The following is a 6,693-nucleotide window of genomic DNA, read 5'->3' as shown; positions in this document are numbered from 1 at the left end:
CTGTTGGTCCTACAGAGTGTCCCCTTGGATGCTTCTGTGGGTCCTACAGAGTGTCCCCTTGGATTCTTCTGTGGGTCCTACAGAGTGTCCCCTTGGATTCTTCTGTGGGTCCTACAGAGTGTCCCCTTGGATGCTTCTGTTGGTCCTACAGAGTGTCCCCTTGGATGCTTCTGTGGGTCCTACAGAGTGTCCCCTTGGATTCTTCTGTGGGTCCTACAGAGTGTCCCCTTGGATGCTTCTGTGGGTCCTACAGAGTGTCCCCTTGGATGCTTCTGTGGGTCCTACAGAGTGTCCCCTTGGATGCTTCTGTGGGTCCTACAGAGTGTCCCCTTGGATGCTTCTGTGGGTCCTACAGAGTGTCCCCTTGGATGCTTCTGTGGGTCCTACAGAGTGTCCCCTTGGATGCTTCTGTGGGTCCTACAGAGTGTCCCCTTGGATTCTTCTGTGGGTCCTACAGAGTGTCCCCTTGGATGCTTCTGTGGGTCCTACAGAGTGTCCCCTTGGATGCTTCTGTGGGTCCTACAGAGTGTCCCCTTGGATGCTTCTGTGGGTCCTACAGAGTGTCCCCTTGGATTCTTCTGTGGGTCCTACAGAGTGTCCCCTTGGATGCTTCTGTGGGTCCTACAGAGTGTCCCCTTGGATGCTTCTGTGGGTCCTACAGAGTGTCCCCTTGGATGCTTCTGTGGGTCCTACAGAGTGTCCCCTTGGATGCTTCTGTGGGTCCTACAGAGTGTCCCCTTGGATGCTTCTGTGGGTCCTACAGAGTGTCCCCTTGGATGCTTCTGTGGGTCCTACAGAGTGTCCCCTTGGATGCTTCTGTGGGTCCTACAGAGTGTCCCCTTGGATTCTTCTGTGGGTCCTACAGAGTGTCCCCTTGGATGCTTCTGTGGGTCCTACAGAGTGTCCCCTTGGATGCTTCTGTGGGTCCTACAGAGTGTCCCCTTGGATGCTTCTGTGGGTCCTACAGAGTGTCCCCTTGGATGCTTCTGTGGGTCCTACAGAGTGTCCCCTTGGATGCTTCTGTGGGTCCTACAGAGTGTCCCCTTGGATGCTTCTGTGGGTCCTACAGAGTGTCCCCTTGGATGCTTCTGTGGGTCCTACAGAGTGTCCCCTTGGATGCTTCTGTGGGTCCTACAGAGTGTCCCCTTGGATGCTTCTGTGGGTCCTACAGAGTGTCCCCTTGGATGCTTCTGTGGGTCCTACAGAGTGTCCCCTTGGATGCTTCTGTGGGTCCTACAGAGTGTCCCCTTGGATGCTTCTGTGGGTCCTACAGAGTGTCCCCTTGGATGCTTCTGTGGGTCCTACAGAGTGTCCCCTTGGATGCTTCTGTGGGTCCTACAGAGTGTCCCCTTGGATGCTTCTGTTGGTCCTACAGAGTGTCCCCCTGGATGCTTCTGTTGGTCCTACAGAGTGTCCCCTTGGATGCTTCTGTTGGTCCTACAGAGTGTCCCCCTGGATGCTTCTGTTGGTCCTACAGAGTGTCCCCTTGGATGCTTCTGTGGGTCCTACAGAGTGTCCCCTTGGATGCTTCTGTTGGTCCTACAGAGTGTCCCCCTGGATGCTTCTGTTGGTCCTACAGAGTGTCCCCCTGGATGCTTCTGTTGGTCCTACAGAGTGTCCCCCTGGATGCTTCTGTTGGTCCTACAGAGTGTCCCCTTGGATGCTTCTGTTGGTCCTACAGAGTGTCCCCCTGGATGCTTCTGTTGGTCCTACAGAGTGTCCCCTTGGATGCTTCTGTGGGTCCTACAGAGTGTCCCCTTGGATGCTTCTGTTGGTCCTACAGAGTGTCCCCCTGGATGCTTCTGTTGGTCCTACAGAGTGTCCCCTTGGATGCTTCTGTGGGTCCTACAGAGTGTCCCCTTGGATGCTTCTGTTGGTCCTACAGAGTGTCCCCCTGGATGCTTCTGTTGGTCCTACAGAGTGTCCCCTTGGATGCTTCTGTGGGTCCTACAGAGTGTCCCCTTGGATTCTTCTCTGGGTCCTACAGAGTGTCCCCTTGGATTCTTCTGTTGGTCCTACAGAGTGTCCCCTTGGATTCTTCTGTGGGTCCTACAGAGTGTCCCCTTGGATTCTTCTGTTGGTCCTACAGAGTGTCCCCTTGGATGCTTCTCTGGGTCCTACAGAGTGTCCCCTTGGATTCTTCTGTGGGTCCTACAGAGTGTCCCCTTGGATGCTTCTCTGGGTCCTACAGAGTTTCCCCTTGGATTCTTCTGTGGGTCCTACAGAGTGTCCCCTTGGATTCTTCTGTGGGTCCTACAGAGTGTCCCCTTGGATTCTTCTGTGGGTCCTACAGAGTGTCCCCTTGCCCCCCCTCTGCTTGCTCCCTGGCAGGTCAGCAAACACAACACAAGGTGGAAGGGCAGCGCACTGCAATCTGTGTGGGGCGAAATGGCAAACGGTCATTTTCCAGACCCTCTCATTTGGATTTTATTTTGGGAGCTTTACTGGGTCGGCTTCTCGTGCTGAGGCACAGGGCATTTACATTGTGTTATTTTCAACTCCTTAACCGCAGTCTAGGCCACGCAAAAGAATGGAAAAAGGGAAAGAAAATGTTGTTTTTCTTTGTAATTTAATGTCAAAATCAAGACCTCTGAGCGCTCAGTCTGTACAGCAAGACCATACTCACACGTAACCCAGATTCAGGATAAAAATTAGCTATATTTCAAGCGTAGAGGCAAAGGGTTAAGTTTCAGGAGCGTTTCTGCCGATGTTAAAAAATGCAACGGCTGCAGCTTCCAGAAAGCCGGGCAGAGAGTGGCGCTTTATTACTTTAGCAGCTTTTTTCAGTGTCTTTCTCACAGTATCTGTACTATTCATACTCAAGCTTACTTAGACATCCCTACTTCTATTCTGCATCTTTTTACGCTAAATATTTTTCTTCTGATGTGAGTATTTGATAGCTATCCATGTACAAATTACTCTATATACACGTGATATGCCACAGGCATGACATGGGAGGGAAGAAAAAACAACTAGTAATGGAAATCTATTTTTAAGGGCATTTCTGTGATTTGCACAATTTAGCAGTTGAGTCCAGGCCAGACATCAGAGCTTTACTCTGATTTAATCTTGCAGTAATGAATCAAAGTAATGAAGTGTTTATAATGTATTTATTTATTTTCTTTGTACAGACTCCACAGTTTTCTAACTTTGATGTTCTGATCTAAGCCTTCAACCTTTCTTGTAACATCAGCAACAACAGAGAATAAACATACATGTAGTTCTGTGCTTAGAATATCTTCCCAACCCTGCCCAGGACAAGGAGTAGGAAGATGGATGGATGGATCTTAGGGTGTATATTTATGTATATTTATGTATGTACATGTTCTCTATCTTACCCGAGTTCAGTAGGATGGTCTTTGTCATTCATTACCTAAAATCCTTTATACAGATTCCCGGGTTGGACCTTCTGAATACCCGTCTCTAGCGTAGGAAAGCTTAGTATAACTATTCCAAACGGTAGTCTGTAATACATAGGGCTCCTGGCCTGAAATCTGTGGATCTCACAAAATACACTCAGCAAAAGTGATGACCCCAGCTAAAGGGGGCATTTCACTATGGACCACTCTTGTATAAACAATTTTTTTATACCGTTGTAATGCTTAGAGAGGCAGCTAATGAAATCATGTAGTTTCAGAAACACAATATGAGGCAAAGGAATTTTTTTGTCACCCTTTATGGTGGTCATAGATTTTACTAAAAATTATATTTCCTAATTTGTTCGACTTCAGATATTAAATAATACAGATTTCTTTCATTGCTTCTTCATTTTTGGCATTGTTTACATTTAACAAAAAAGAGATCTAAACATACTTTAAGGCACTAGGTGTAATGAACACATACAGTTTAACAATTATTTTGTTTTTGCAAGTTAGATTAAACAGTTGTAGGATTGGGTCCAGGCAGGATGACTAACACTATGGCATGGAACAGGGATAGGAGGGATGAATAGGGACTTTACTTGGGGATGGGATGATGGGATGATGGGAAGATGGGAAGATGGGAAGATGGGAAGATGGGAAGATGGGTTTGACAAAAGCAGCGGGTAGGAATAAAAACAAAAGACAGCTGTTTCAGTGTCAGCACGGGGAAATACTACACAAGAAAACAAAATGGACGGCGGGTCAGCGCAGGGCTAAGATGGACTGTGGGGTTGTGAACCAGCTTCAAGGCAAGTTTACTGGGGACGAGAGAAAACAACACTCAATCTTACTGGATAACGAGCAGGTGAATAGAGTGGGATAGCTTAAGCGAGGCCCAGGAAAATACGATGTTCTGGCCAGGCTGTTGCCTGTAAAGTCCTCCATTGTTCCTCAAAAGCATTTGCATACCCATTTCAGATCTTGCCGATTCAGATTACTTTCAATTTTTCTGGAAAATCTTTCTGTGCGAGGTTGGCGCCCCATCCTGGGCTGTTCCCTGCCTTGCGCCCATAGCCTCTGGGATAAGCTCTGGACCCCCTGCGACCCAGAATAGGACAAGCGGTTTCAGAAAATGGATGGATGGATTTCTGTGCAAATCCTGAGATGTCTGGTCACCCTTTAAATTATGCTACTTTTATAATCTTTATTCCCAAAATAGCCAGTGGTGGCCTAATGGTTAGGGAAAGGCACTTGTAATTGAAAGCTTGCTGGTTCAAATTCTCCACCAGCAAAGTACCACTGAGGTACCCTGAGCAAGGTACTGTCCCCAAGCACTGCTCCCCGGGCGCTGAATTAGCTGCCTCCTGCTATGTCGCATATGGGTTAAATGCAGAGGACATATTTTGTTCCTCAGATTGTGTCTCATGGTGATGATCTCCATGGCAACAGGCCAAGTGGGTCTCCTTCCTCAGACTGTATCTCATGGTGATGGTCTTCATGGCAACAGGCCATGTGGGTCTCCTTCCACGGACTGGATCTCATGGTGATGATCTCCATGGCAACAGGCCAAGTGGGTCTCCTTCCTCAGACTGTATCTCATGGTGACAGTATCCATAGCAACAGGCCGACTGGGTCTCCTGGCAAGTGTGATTGGGAAGGACCTAGACCTGCTACACGTAGTTGTTTAAAGTTATTTAATTTGCAATGGACTGGTTTAATGTAACCAAAAATGATTGTCTGGGATTAAAGCTGGCACTGAGTAAGAGATCTCATCTATCCTATTCTTTTTAGTTATGAATTTGTATGCATTTGTTCTGTTTTGACCTATATCATCTCTTAACAGTCATATTAAATATTTTACAATCATTAAAATTCCACAATACCTGTAAGTGAAGTAGCTAGTTTATTCCATCAGCCCCCACCCCCCAATGCATGACACCCATATTAGCTTGGGGAGGGGGGGGGGGGTTGGCTAGAGTCCCTTTGTTTACAGCCCAGTAGGCAACCAGAGATCTAACCCACATGAAAGGACTCATATGGACCAATGCAAAACTGGGAGGTCTAAAATGATATACATTTTTATTTTGATACCCGCTTTGTGTGCATGATGCTGACAATTTGCTCGACATTATGTATTATGTGTGCAATCAGATTTTTGTAATGGTCTGAGGCAAATTAACCACAGACGTCATACTTTTTCATTCTCTAAATAAATTTTTCCCGAAATATATAATTTTTCAGCCAGATGACAACTTCAAGTGAATAAGGACGTTTTGTACTCAGGCACAATGTAATGTTTCATATCAAAGCTTTATTTTTAACATGTGTGGACAGTCCCTGGACTCTCTTGGGTGTCCTTTCATGTCGTCCATGAATTGCTGCAAGTGTCCATGCATGCATGTGACCAGCAGGTGCATTTTCGGCAATCGTGGCAGTGCGTCCTTAAGTCATCCTCATTGGGGCGGTCCTGGCACCCATTTCCCCTGGGTTCCCCCTGGGTTCCCCCTGCTGCAGGCCTCAGGCAGGGCGGGTGCTGGAGGCAGTGCTGCCCATCGCACAAACCAGGCTGCAGATGGAGTTCTGGGAGCCGATTCCAAGCTCCTCACGGAGGAACCTCCTCTGGTGCAGTTTCCTACTGCTCCCTCCAGCATCCGTCTCGGTTTGGTTCAGTTCGAATGCATTGTGTGCTGACGCGTCGTAAATGGTGAAAACAAAAAAAGCCACTACACCAGTGTTTGCCAATCCAGTCCTCGGGGGCCCGCAGACAGCCCACATTTTTGCTCCCTCGTGGCTCCTGGTAGGACTGCCTGGCAGGGAGCTCGGAGGGAGCAAAAACATGGACCGGCCGTGGATCTCTGAGGACCGGATTGGGAAACACTGCACTAGACCGTCAAGCTCTAGCAACCACGTCCCCAGAATTGTGTTATGGTCCCCACAGTCAGAGTTATAGTCATCACTTTTTTTGGATAGTAAGAAACAAGTGTTGTGGGGAAAAGACTGTCTGTCCTACATTGTAAGTCTTTCATTATCAATTTTCATCTGTTTCGAAGCTTGTGGTTTGAGGTCAGGGATCCTTAATTATAGTAAAATGACAGCAAATGAGAATCCCCCACCAAACAAAGCTATATGCAATGTGTGCATCACATAAAATACTTACCCTTCAACTTCTGGTTTCAGATTTGTTTGCTTTTGACCCAAACAGTATCTTTTTCACAAAGACTCTCAGTTTGCACATCCCATTTTCATCTGGGCATAACTGGTGGGTGAATATACAGGGTGTCATTATAAACACAATTTTAACGTCTTAGACCCTTAAGACGAGCTGTATTAA

The sequence above is a fragment of the Paramormyrops kingsleyae genome, chromosome 22 (assembly GCF_048594095.1).
Source record: "Paramormyrops kingsleyae isolate MSU_618 chromosome 22, PKINGS_0.4, whole genome shotgun sequence".
Classification (NCBI taxonomy): domain Eukaryota; kingdom Metazoa; phylum Chordata; class Actinopteri; order Osteoglossiformes; family Mormyridae; genus Paramormyrops; species Paramormyrops kingsleyae.
The sequence above is the reverse complement of the archived record's forward strand: the minus strand, read 5'-3'. Positions refer to the sequence as shown.